Source organism: Toxorhynchites rutilus, chromosome 3, assembly GCF_029784135.1.
Source record: "Toxorhynchites rutilus septentrionalis strain SRP chromosome 3, ASM2978413v1, whole genome shotgun sequence".
NCBI classification, from domain to species: Eukaryota; Metazoa; Arthropoda; class Insecta; order Diptera; family Culicidae; genus Toxorhynchites; species Toxorhynchites rutilus.
In genome coordinates, this window is record NC_073746.1 from 306,495,335 (window position 1) to 306,508,964 (window position 13,630).

Sequence of the window (13,630 nt, forward strand, 5' to 3'; positions counted from 1 at the left end):
GGTTCTCTTGCAGGCGGTACCAACATTTCCCACTCGGGAGATTCCTGAGGAGAGTGGTTGGACAGACCTCAGTGTATCGGTGTACAGTCTGCCCTCGTTTCACACGCTGATATAATGGTCGACTAATGAGAATATGTTTGTCGGTGATACAATTTTCAAGTGAACCATCATTGAACGAATATCATATAACGATATGCTGTAGAGCCTAATTATTTTCCACATTATCTAATCACTGGCATACACGGCCTACCAGATGCATACCTTATTTTTTTTCTATATAGATAAAACATAATTCTCATGCTGATTTTTTGTCCTTATTGCTTTTTCCGCGATTTTTGTTATTCGAGATGACCTTACAAATAATTTCCGCGGATAAACGGAGATTTAGTATAGTATATTCAGTTACACATTCCGCAGTTTAATTAACAATCATGTCGGTTTTTTTATACCGTTCTTATGGGTTCTCACACAGACAGGTCAGACCTCAGTAGCTTACGTTACTAAGCCTTTCAACCGTTTCTCCACTTGTAATCTTGTAGACATTCATCACAGACTGCTACCCAAATCTCTCGGTCTATTAATGGACCCCAATCTTTTAGCGCAATCTCCTTTTCAATGACGAATCACCCAGATGTCCTTAAGACTTTAAGCCCCGACCGAGTTAGAGGGCCGACGATGTTGGCTTAGTAAGTGTCGTTCCCAATGCCGACCTCCCCCGAACAAAAAGGCCACTGTCGGCGACTGTCGGGATGAGACCGTCGTGAATCAATCGGAAAACTTAGTGTCAGTACCCATGGATCGACGCGGGGCTCAACGTGTTAATCTGTTACACGAATAAGCCATTTCGTTTTCTCAAACTACGATTTCTTCGACTACAAATAGTAGAGCGACGGTCGTAAACATGAAATTATTGAGAAACTCTATGGCTTTGAGCAGATTGTTGCATTAACATGTGATGATGATCGCTGTCTAGAGCTATACTGGGACACTGTAATTGAATATCCAAGTAGTTTTTCAGTATTTATTGGAGATATTACATCGCAAACACTCCCTAAATCATAGTCTAACGATTATACTATGCAGCACCTATTGCAAACGGCAACAGAAAACCTGAATCGAATCTATTGTTTTGTGGTAGTTGCGGAGACGAAAGCAACCACATCGTAACCAATTTTCACTTTCAGTTCTTAGTTCTCAGTCGACCGCATTCGTGACGTAGGACTACGCAATTATTTTATTTAATTCACTTGTTTATCTCTTCGGTTATTACTGTATGTGTGATACTGTATGCACCATCGTACAAACAAGGTACCCGTTTCACCTGTGCATACAATGCTTTGTTTTTTTCGGCATGCACGTAAGTAGTAGTTCAGCAGTTGCATCATGACAAAGTGGCAGCGTATTCTTGATTTGTACCACGCGCAAATGTCACAAACAGTCATTTCAATCGCCGTGGGAGTGTCCCGGTGGATCGTGAAAAGCGTCTTAAATTGCGAAAAGAAAGGACAACTATCCGCGGAGGTGGCTCGTCCGAGGGCAGCTCGGATTCCGAGGGTAATCACTGCCATCAAAACGAAGATTCGGGCGAATTCGATGCGTCCAACAAGTAAAATGGCGAAAGAACACAGTATCAATGCACGGAAGATCGTAAAGGGAGATTACGGGGCGAAGTCAAAGCCATGAAAAAAAAACTCACATGATCACAAACCGCATTCGGAAGCTCGACGATGTAACAAAATCTTGAACTCCCTCCAGCAAAAAAATTGGGTAATCCTGTCCACCGTTGATAGCATGTTTATCGTCGATACACGGAGGTCTACATCGGGATTTTAAGTAAGAATGTTATTCAGTTGATCAAAGAGCAGTACGGTCCTACAAGATGGGGTGACGTGCCACACCTCGAACCGCACTCAGAAGTGGTTGCAGGAACATCTACCGTTCTGGACGAAAGATATGTAGCCGCCATCCAGCCCCGATCTCAATCCGCAAGATTACTCAGTATGGCGCGTCATAGAGGCCAAGGTCTGTTCTAAACGCCACCCGATCACAGTAATCCCCAGATAAACATTGACCCGTACCTGGAGAGGAATAGACCCAGCCTTAGGATCGATTTTTTAAGGTGATACCTGCTCGGACAGTGTCCGGTCAATAGACCGGTTAATGTACTTAAAATTGCCTTATTCAAGCTAAGTAGGTTGCGTGTTACTCTGTTACAAGGTGTAATGAATAATTTAAATTGTCTTGGTGTTGATAGAGCCCTCCATTTGATTTCATTCATTGATATTTCCCAGGTTTTAAGCCCAGATTTCATGCATAATGTAGATAATCCACGAAATGGCTCAGGCCCGATGAATTTAGTTGAAGATCCTAATCTTGCTAAGAGATCGGTTTTTTATTACCTTATATACCGCAGTGACCAGGCACCCAGTATAGATGACCTTCGTTAGTGGCAGCTAGTTGTTTTAAGGATAGAATACATTCCCAAACTAGCTTTGACTGACATGTGTATGCTTTCACTGCATTAAGAGCTGCTTGGCTATCTGTATCTGATATTGATATATCTGTATTTTATAGCCAAACAAATATTTGTACATGTTAGAATAGCTTGTATTTCTGCTTGAAAAACTGTAGGCCACTATCCCATTGGAATTGACATGTCGATTACTGGTCCAGTAATCCCAGCTCCCGTAGATTTTCCAATTTTAGATCCATCGGTATAAAACATGAGAGATCCTGGACGAGTTTTGGGACCACCACCGTTTCTGCCTAAGAGCACCTTTTTCCGCTTCAAGTTGCACATATTGGTGCAAGGGTAGAAGTATAAAAGAGCATCTAGGGCTTTGGAGAGTGCGCTGGGTATTGATCCAGTTATTGATAAGCATGCCAGACGTTGTAGTTTATCGAGCTTTTCCTGAGCTGATATTTGCGTATTTTTAGGCCACCACACTAGCGAAGCATATGTTAGTCTGGGTCTCACAATTGCCGAGTAAATCCAGTGAATCATTCTCGGTTTTGGTCCCCACTTTTTATCGAGTATACTACTACAACTCCAGAGAGCAATCTGGGCTTTAGATATTGCATACTCCAGTTGGTCGTTCCAATTTACGTTTTGGTCAAGCATGACATCTAAATATTTAGTTCGTTTTGAAAGCTCCAATTGTACACCTCCCAATCTAAGAGGTGGAATCTTATACATTCTTTTTCTGGTAAATGAAATGATGACTGTTTTTGAAGGATCAACACTAATTCCTTCCAAGTTGCACCATTTGAGTGTGTAGTTAAGGGATGTTTGCATTCTATTGGAAATAGCTGTAGGTTGCATTATCAAACGCTCCTTCAATATCAAGAAAAGCTGTAAGTGAGATTTCTTTAGCATCAAAAGACTTCTCTATTCTTGAAATTAACGTGTGAAACGCTGTTTCAGTTTGCTTGGTAGGCAAATTGAAATTTGTTGCTCTACGCAGCAAACATTAAATCGTATAATTTTGCACGTGCCAAGTCTTACAAGAAATCCGAATAAATCATAATCGCATATAATATCAATCAAAGTATGTGTCGTGTATATTTGAAATCGCATAAAATGGAAAAACTCGATTGTATATACCATTATCAAATTAAGTCGCAATTCGGTATAATAAACATCAACTTTATGATGTACATTGTCATAAAATATATCTAATCCGCATCATACGCGTATATTACGCTGATGCAGTTTGTGTGTCGTATAAGCGTATAATTTAAATCGATTCAGTACTAGTGAATCGTGTTGCATGCTGAAGAAAATCATGAAACGGTAAATCATATTAGATCCTAATAAAGAACATATTACATCATATTGAAATGTCAATGAAATTCTGATGCACTCGAAAGTTTGCACCGCTGTTGAATTAAATTTCAGATAGTCGCGCAAGATAGCCGGTGGATGATAATCCAGACGACCGGAGTTCGAACCCACATCGGAACAGTTTTCACCAAACATCAATCTGTGCAATTTTAAACATTCATATACCACTCCCAACACAAGTCAATCAAACAATTATTGTTTCTACGAACATAAATACTCATATATAGAAATGGCGATTCGTAAGGTTATAATATACATTCCACGAAAATATTTTGCGCCATTTGTTTTTTTCTATGTCTGTTATAAATAAATGTCTGTAAATTTCAACATAATCGCTATTATAGCCGGTCAAAGTTGCATATTCATCCAAAAAAATTCGGTAAGCATTTGCCATGTATGTATATGGCCTCCACTTTTGCATGCATATGCCAGTTAGGCGCATCATATGCCAACCGAATTTTAGGGCATATTATGTTATAAAGAATGTGTCACATCAAATTGCATCACGGAAAAAACGCTGTAGAAATTTAATTTTTAGGAATTATATCTTCAGCTTTCGCTTATAATCAGATAAGAGTGTATAGATCACGTTGGCCATGCTTCACTGTCAATTTTTCGTAAATTTGGAAAAATGTCGTCGAACGAAAAAGAGCGTCGTGAATTAATCCTGTGCTCTCATTTTGAGAATCCGGAGTTGTCACATCGGGACATCGGTAAGATGCTGGGAATCGTCCAATCCACGGTCAGCAGAGTACTAAAACGGTACTTCGAGAACCTAACCATCGACCGGAAGGTGAAGAACGGCAAAAATGGATGCTCCGTCAGTGAAAAAGATCACAAGCGCGTAGTTAAGCAGTTTAGACGTGATCCGAGAAGTTTGGTCCGGGATGTCGCCAATAAGCTGAATTTGTCAAGTTCATTCGTCCAGCGGACCAAGCAGCGGGAGGGCCTGCGTACGTACAAGGATCAGAAGGCTCCTAACCGCGACGAAAGGCAAAACATGGTGGGGAAGACGCGAGCCCGGAAGCTGTACACCGAAATGCTGACGAAGCCGCATTGCCTGCTAATGGACGACGAAACCTACGTTAAAGCGGACTTTCGTCAGCTGCCGGGCCTGTTGTTCTTCTCCGCAGAGGACAAATTCAGCGATCCGGAGGAGATTCGCAAGCAGAAACTATCCAAGTTTGCCAAAAAGTACATGGTGTTGCAAGCGATCTGCTCTTGCGGAAAGCGGAGCGCCCCCTTCGTGATGACCGGCACGGTAAACGGGCAGGTTTACCTTAAGGAGTGCCTACAGAAGCGCTTACTACCACTATTGAAGCAGCACGAGGGCCCGACCATCTTCTGGCCGGATCTCGCTTCGTGCCACTATTCAAAGGACGTGTTGGAGTGGTACGAAGCCAACGGGGTCACCTTCGTGCCAAAGGAAATGAACCCGCCCAACGAGCCGGAGCTTCGCCCAATAGAGAAATATTGGTCGATTATGAAGCAGGCCCTCCGGAAGAACCCAAAAGTTGTCAAATCGGAGGCGGACTTCAAGAGAAAATGGATTTCTGTTCAAAAAAAAAAACTACAACCTGACGTTGTACAGAACCTTATGGACGGGGTAAAGAGGAAAGTGCGAGCATACGGGCTTGGGCTCGAAGTATGAATAAAAAGAAAATGCCAAAAGTCGTTTAATAGTTTTTATTTTACTGTCTAAAATTTTCAAAAGGATCGGTCTACTGGCAAATTTCTACATCGTTTTTTCCGTGATGCAATTTGATGTGACACACCCTTTATATACGCTTGTTATGCGATTTAATGATTGCTGGGTAGCCATTTCATTAGCTCTATTCTCGTCTCTGATTGGACAAGATTGAGCTGTATTGAAGACCTGTGCGTGTCCGGAAATCAAATAGGTTGAGCCTGGGAAGTGTGTTTCCATCATGATACTAAGTGTTTCCTAAGAGTCGGTTGTATATTGACCGTTTCCTTTTTTCAGACTACCAAGATCCTTAGAAAGAGCTTTATGAAGTCTTGCTACAATAGGTAAACTTTCTACATGTTCACAGTTGAACGTCCAATCCCTTCTCTTAGATTTACGGATTTCTTTGTTATATTCTGTTAGACAGTCTCTGTAATCTGTCCAATCAGAGGTAATTTTTGCTTTGTTGAAGAGCTTTCTAGACAATTTTCTAAGCCTTTCATGTTTTTTTTCCACCAAGATGCATCCTTGAAGTTTTTTGCTTCAGTGGACAGTTTCCTTCGAAGGTGGATTTAATTTTGGTTTCAAATTCTGATGAAACTATTTCAAGCTATTTCAGGTACTTTAGAATGATTCGAAATTTAAGGAATGAAGAAATGCGATGGTGCAGAATAAGCGATGTTCACTGCTTTGAGTGTAGGAACAGACTGAAAATTTGCCCCAGCGTATATTTACTCCAGCGCAAAGATTCTCTTCGTTATTGATATTATCGTGGCTTCAGAAATTGTCCCTTATTGACTTATTATGTTTACTTATTGACCTTACGTGTAAGTATACACATAAATGGACAGAACAAATGTATAAAGAAAAAAGGAATGCTTGTAACTTGCATGAACTTAAGATATTTACAGACCATACCAGCATTTCATAGCAAACATAATCTTTAACGTTAGCTTTACCTCATAAAAACGTGACCTGTTTTCCCATTTGACACCCTTAATGAAAGAGGTAGTCCTACGACAAAAATCACCAATTCATACATCAGTCATCTATCTAACAACCAGCCGGTAGCGGAAGTAATGGTCTTTCTCATGGCAGAAAGTTTAGCTATAAGATCGTACCTGGCCTTTTTGGAGGCTAGAGGTAAATAACCTGAAAAAGTTTTGAGCCTCTAAAATTCAAAACATCATTATGAAGTACTCCAACAGTTTGTCAGATTTTTTTTTTGCTAGGGAGATAGACTATCTCAAGATTAGGTGGACGTAGGTTATTTCAAATAACAGCAAATACGTGTCTTTGACACACGAAAAGGCGGGAATCGGACATAAAAAGAAACGAGAGAAACTACCTAATTTAGAAACTATCATCACGACTAGATTTTCGTTCCTCTTATTTCGATAATTAATTCCACGGTTCCAGGTTTGCCCAGAAATTCTCGATGGTACTCAGCTGGTGGAAGTTCGGAAAGTTGGCGGACTTCGGAACAACATCTATCTTCAAGTGGTTCATCTACTTCAACGACTCCTTCGCGTAATGGGCGGAGGCCAGGTCTGGTGTTTCGGTTAAATAGCATGATGCAAAAATTTTCATTCAAATTTTAATATTTTTAAACTGGTTTCGTGCCTTCTGATCTGATAAATCAGATTTGAGTCCCAAACTTTCGAGTTAAATACGGATAGCCTACACAGGAAAGCTCTCCGATTCGCACTTGTAAAATACTTACTTTTTATTTCGTTTATCTACTCCAAAGCAATTCCCGTAATCGAAGGTGCATTGTTGGTATTTATAAAAACTTTAACATACCCGTTTAATGATATTTTTGGAAGAAGGAGGCAGCTTCCGGCAGACACTTTGTGCTGTAAATCTCTCCGTTCACTGCAAGTCCCGAACGGTAGAAGAGCGGCTTTTACATCCCCTTTTTGAAGATGGTTATCCACAGAAGCACCTTCTTTGGGAACTTGATGTGGGAGATGTACTTCACGTCGGAACTTACCTCCTTGGTGGGGGACGTAAAGTAGCTGATCCCCTTCTCCAGAAGTGTAAGGATATTATGAATACCGGAACGGGCGAATCCGGCGGACTTTAAGTACTTGACGAGGTCCTCTTTTTTCGCAACCGAAAGGAGCTCCCAGTACGCACAAACCATGGATCGATTTTCGTCATATCTTCCGCAGTTCAACTGATAGCGTTGTCAAATTTTGTTTGAAAGTTTATGGGTTACTATGATTGACGATGCACAAGTGGTCTCATCGCCATGTGTTAGGGTAAGCGCATGAAAAATTGGTAAAATTCGTTCATTTTTTAAAGCAAACATTATCACACTTTAGACCAGCGGTACTCAACCTTTTTTCAGATGGGCCACAAACACGTGGTAGTCATGGTGTCGCGGGCCGCTTGTGTCTAAGACACGACCGCATTGTTAACGTAGGAATTATGAATGCCGAAAAACAAACATTATAGTAATTCAAGAATGAAACTTTTTAGCACAAATATTTGGTAGCACTGAGGGCCGTTGAATGAATGCTCTCAGTGAGGGAGAGGTTTCATTGTTTGGGAATGTTTCGCAAACTTCTAGTTTCCATAGAAGAACACAGCACTCACTACTGAAAATAGCTTTTTCACACCCGGCTTCAAATGCGTTGCAATTTGATGACATTTTAAACCCTGAAACAATGCTCGAATTCACGAAAAATTAATTGATCGATCGGAATATCACCATTAAATCATTCACGATTTATTAGTCATCTTGCTAGTGACCATTTGGCAGCGACAGCGGCAGCATTCCAAATGGTCTTTGTTTTATTTAGTTTTACAAATTGGCCTTTTTTAAGGCTAGAGGCGTATTAACTGAGGAAGTCTGAGAATCTGAGAGAGCCTCTATAATTCAAAACATCATCATCATTACACCAATAAATCCGAACAAGCTTCCAAATTTACAGAATCTCTCTTCCACCATAAATTCAACAATTTGTATGTGTGATTCAATTATACGCAATAATCTCCACATATCTGTATGAAAACTTGCACCATGTTGGTTTTCATACCGTTATGTGAAGATTGGTTATATTTTTAATATTTTTTATGCTTAACTTGTGCAAGCTCTGCACCTTCATTCAACATGGTAGCAATACAGAAACTGGAACCAGCCTTTTTTTTTTTTTTTTACAACTTAAATGCATTTTTATTCAGATGTTTTGCTATTTGCATACATATTTTACAGTTCAAGTGACACAGTCTGGGCTTTACATCTTTGGTTCAGCTTTTGGATTTAAAATCATACTGTTGAGCAAAAGTTCCTTATTTTTAATTTGACAGTTGTTCACCATTTTAATGGTATTGTTTAATTGGAACCAGCCAGGGTAAGCACGATATTTATACTACTTTCACGGCCATCCGACGGCATGCATCATCTACTGAGTTCTTATGATTTCACCAAAACTTATAGATTTTTGTGATTTCATTTGTTGGCTTTTAAAGCTGTGAAAAATTAGGTCAATAATTAACAAACATCACTTATACACTTTTTATCTTTTGAAAGTAATTGTAATACCACTTCTCTCAACCGGCAAAGAGATGTTAACGCTCGAATCCTTGCTCCCCAAATGTTACATATCGTTTTCAAAATTTTCAACTTGCACTCCGGTACAGATGCAAGAATGATGTGGTGCAAAAATAAAGAAACACTCTCCACCAGACGGCGTGAAAATTAACACAGTGTCTCCACCGAACATACATCACTATGTGGATACCAGTCTTTCATTTGTCCTTTCTATCGAACAAATTAGCTTTGTCTGAAATCAGTATTGAGAAAGACTGCGGTCGCAAGTTCGAATTATAGATGCTTTAAAACTTCAATTTATTCGGCTTTAACTTTGAAAAAAAAGCCTATTTGGAAAACTAAACTAAACTCTGAATCATGAATGTTGTGAAATCGCGAATAGCTTGTTTATAAGGTAAATGATTTTGGTTTATCCAGTCGAAAATATGATCATGGTTTGCCCACTTTTTTGAATGCTCTAATTCAGTGCTCCTGTGTCAAATAAGGCATTCGTTTGATAGTATATTTTTACGAAATCACATGTTTTAAAGGATTATAAAATACACCTCCTATTTGTGTCAATGCGCCCCTCATTCGAGCTAACTTTTAATCGATCACCAGATGATTATTTGGCACGTAAATAAACTGCTTAACTTCGCGCTTGTGATCTTTTTCACTGACGGAGCATCCAATTTGCCGTTCTTCACCTTCCGTTCGATGGTTAGGTTCTCCAAGTATCGTTTTAGTACTCTGCTGACCGTGGATTGGACGATTCCCAGCATCTTACCGATGTCCCGATGTGACAACTCCGGATTCTCAAAATGAGTGCACAGGATTAATTCACGACGCTCTATTTCGTTCGACGACATTTTTCCAAATTTACGAAAAATTGACAGTGAAGCATGGCCAACGTGATCTATACACTCTTATCTGATTATAAGCGAAAGCTGAAGATATAATTCCTAAAAATTAAATTTCTACAGCGTTTTTTCCGTGATGCAATTTGATATGACACACCCTTTAGAGACTTGGGGCTTTTCAACAAACCCAAACTCGTATCGATTATGTGTGATTTTCATGAAGAAAAATTGATTTGCATTTACTTGTTGCGTAAAAACACCCCAAATTGGACAAACCAAGATCATTTACCCTACTCGATAAATTAAAAAACGTTGCATTTTCTATTTCTATTTCATAAAACCGTGTTCTGTTTTCTGATTTTGCACCATTACTGAAAGATATAGCCCTGCGTAAAAAAATAGGTGATGATTTCACAGGTTTTCGTTATTGTTACTCATTAAAAATAGTTCAAAATAAAGTAACACCAGATGGGCCAACCGGAAAAGCCTGCCGGGCCACATGTGGCCCGCGGGTCGCGGGTTGAGTATAGCTGCTTTAGACCATAGAAAAACACACAAGAAAATTCACAAAGAATGTTGAGACAGAACAATCAGACTAGACCCAAGCAAAGCACATGGATTAGAGATTGAAAACTCCGAACATTGAACCACAAATCTCTCGACTTTCTTGTGAGTTCCGGATTTTTTTTCGGAAACGCTGAGAGCCCACAATTTCAACATCGTAGGAAAAGTTCGATGGTGCATTCCAAGGATATAATATCAACTACCAAAACTTGGCTGGTGGCCAATCAACGAAAGAATTTTCAGATTGAGGTTCCGAGGCTACTTCTTCAACATCAGTATCATCAACTTCCACAGCCCCCGTCGGATATCAAATCTTTCACTATCTCAAATGCTTGATCGTGAACTTCGATCCGTCCAACGAAAGAAATACGTAGCAGATTTGAATAAATCGTCTAAAATCGTCAATCGTTGACATCAAATGGTACTCCCGTTTAAAAGCACGGTTAGCCACCCGCTTATCGACACAAAGCTCAAAATCTCCGTTATCTCTAAGGCGATTTGCGAGAACAACAAATCACTGTAAGTCTTCACTGTAAGAACTATCCTAAGTTTGCCACTGGCTATCCGGAAGGGTCTTCTGCTATCATCTGACTACACTGATACTCGACTGACTGGTGCAGCATTTTTGAACACCTCGTCCGACGTAAGCTTATCCTTCTATAGAAAGCAGGGCTCGTAAAAGTCATATTCAACTGAGGATATTCAGGGGACTATGAAAAAAATAGCCTTGGTATTCAATTGGAAATGAGTTTTGGCTTCTTCCAGCAGTTTCTCCGTCAACATGTGTTACCGATGTTGTCTGCGTTAAATAATACCTGTTTAGTGTGTAAGTAAAATTTTGTTTTGTTGTGACTGATCTAATTGTTGTTAAATGCAAATACCTTGACAAAAATCGATGTAAACCGGTTAACCCGACATCAGGCCGACGTGGTTTGACATCAGGCGAAAAAGACATCTGTCAAGATTGACAGATGTCCTTCCGGGAGGAAGAAGGAAGAAGGGGCTAGAGGACAGGGAAGAAGGTGACGTAGAAGGAAAGATTGGGTCGAATCGGTCACTTAGTCCGGAGCCAGGAAACGACAAACAAGTTGAACAGTTGAAAGAAAATTTATTGAAAGAGATTGAAAGACAAGTTGTGGAAAGTCGAAAATCAAGCAAAGAAAAGTTTCGTGAAAGGAAAAAAGTGAGTGGTAAAGTGAAGTGAAAGAAGACTTCCCACTGATCTTGTCCAGCGGACTCTGAGTCACGTCAACCCATCCTCGGGAGTCCGGCAGAGACACTCCGGCCACCTACCACCACGTTTCCACGCGTCACTGTTTGTATGATCAAAACTCTGGAGTATCCCGGACAGAATGCCTACTTTCATTCAGCAGCAACGGTGAACCGCCGCGCGACGTCGGCGACCACGAAGGACAGCCAGGGCCCCAACGAGTACGGTACCATTACTAACCCCATAAATTGAAAAAAAAAAATAAATTTGGAAAGAACAACTAATCTTTCTTTCTATGTCTATCTCCAAAGCCAGTTCATTTTTCATAGACATCTTCTTGTGTCCGCTTTCCGCTGTCCGTTTTTCGGTATTAAAATCTAGGTCGAAACATACTACCCGAGATCCGAAGCCGACCATGAGTGATTAATAAAACGAGGTGAGCTAAGCCGGGCAGAACGGCTAAAGCCGTAATTAACACATGACTCAACAGTCATTCGGGCGTTTAATTGCTGTCTCACTCTACGACTCAACTATCTTATTTTATTCCTTGTCAAATGGAATTCATTGCATATTGAAGTGACTCCCCCCAAAATTAATTCGTTTCTCTCTCTCATGTATCACGTATGCATGTATCGATGTTTGAGCTCAGTGTTGAGTTGAGTGTTCAGAAACACTGACAAATTTGTGAATTTTGTTGTTATAATTTCGGGCTCTGATAGAAAGCTTCTCTCGATGATCGAAGCTATGCAAGAATAGTTATGTATTCATTAAGATGTGGATTCAAATGACTTAAGTATCTATTCAGACTATACCAGAGATTGTTTCGCGAGAAGTGTACCATTCTCACAAAAATCGCGTAAACCGAGGTAATGCTGTAGTATCAGCGTATACCATGTTATGTCGTCATTTGTTGCAAGTAGAGGGTTTCACAATTTTGCGCTGTTTTCTTTTTTTTTTTTGGGTTGCCATTTGAATACTAACTCGCTGCGAAGCGTGTTTATCATTCAGCCCTGACGACAATGACAGCGATGATGATGGTGATGGTAATGATACTGATGAGATTCTTTTTTCCCGCTGCTCTCTATCTTTCCGCACCACTTGATTCAGTAAAAGCTAAATAGAGCGAGTCTCGCGGATGCTAAACACTACGAGGTGCTTCTCTTTGATGGTGTAATTTGTGTACGTTCGCCTGGTGTAAAATTCTGAACCAGAATATTTCAATGCATACAACACAGAATCGGGACACAGGAACTACGGAGGAAATGAAAACAGTTTATGAAAGCGCGCCGCAGCAACAGAACAGGTGCACCGTATCGCGTAGGCTTCGCGAGGATCCATAAATTGATTCTCGAACGAGGTCATGTTAAGCGGGTGAAAAATTGTTGCAACTACTTTTTCTGGATCCAAATTTTGTGCATAAGATTGATCGAACCTGCACCAAAATTAATTTAACTCAATTAGTTGCTATTTGCTTCCTATCGAAAAACTCATTTTCCTAATAAAACATCTTTTGACGGTTTTTTATTTTAACAAAACGAAAATAAAGCTTATTTTAGGACATTTCCGATGTGACCACCCCTTTTTACGATAACGCATTTTGAACGGTGAACATGCTCAACTTCATGCTCAACTCTAACATTACGATTTCGATGCTGTTGAAAATCCGAGTTATTTCTTCTTTAAGTTCCTCCAAATTTTGTGGCTTATTAACATAGTCCTTCACGTACCCCTAGAGGAAGTGATTTACGACGAGAAATGAAATTTCTTGCCATAAGAGGACAATGTTTCATTAAGGCTTCGGTTGCTCGACTAATACGATTTCACTAAAAATACACGTTTTTGTAAATTGTACATCTTGACACTAAAAACCATCCGATCAGACTGAACGAGTAGCCGAATTTTATCGTCCCGAAGTGGGGAATGCAGT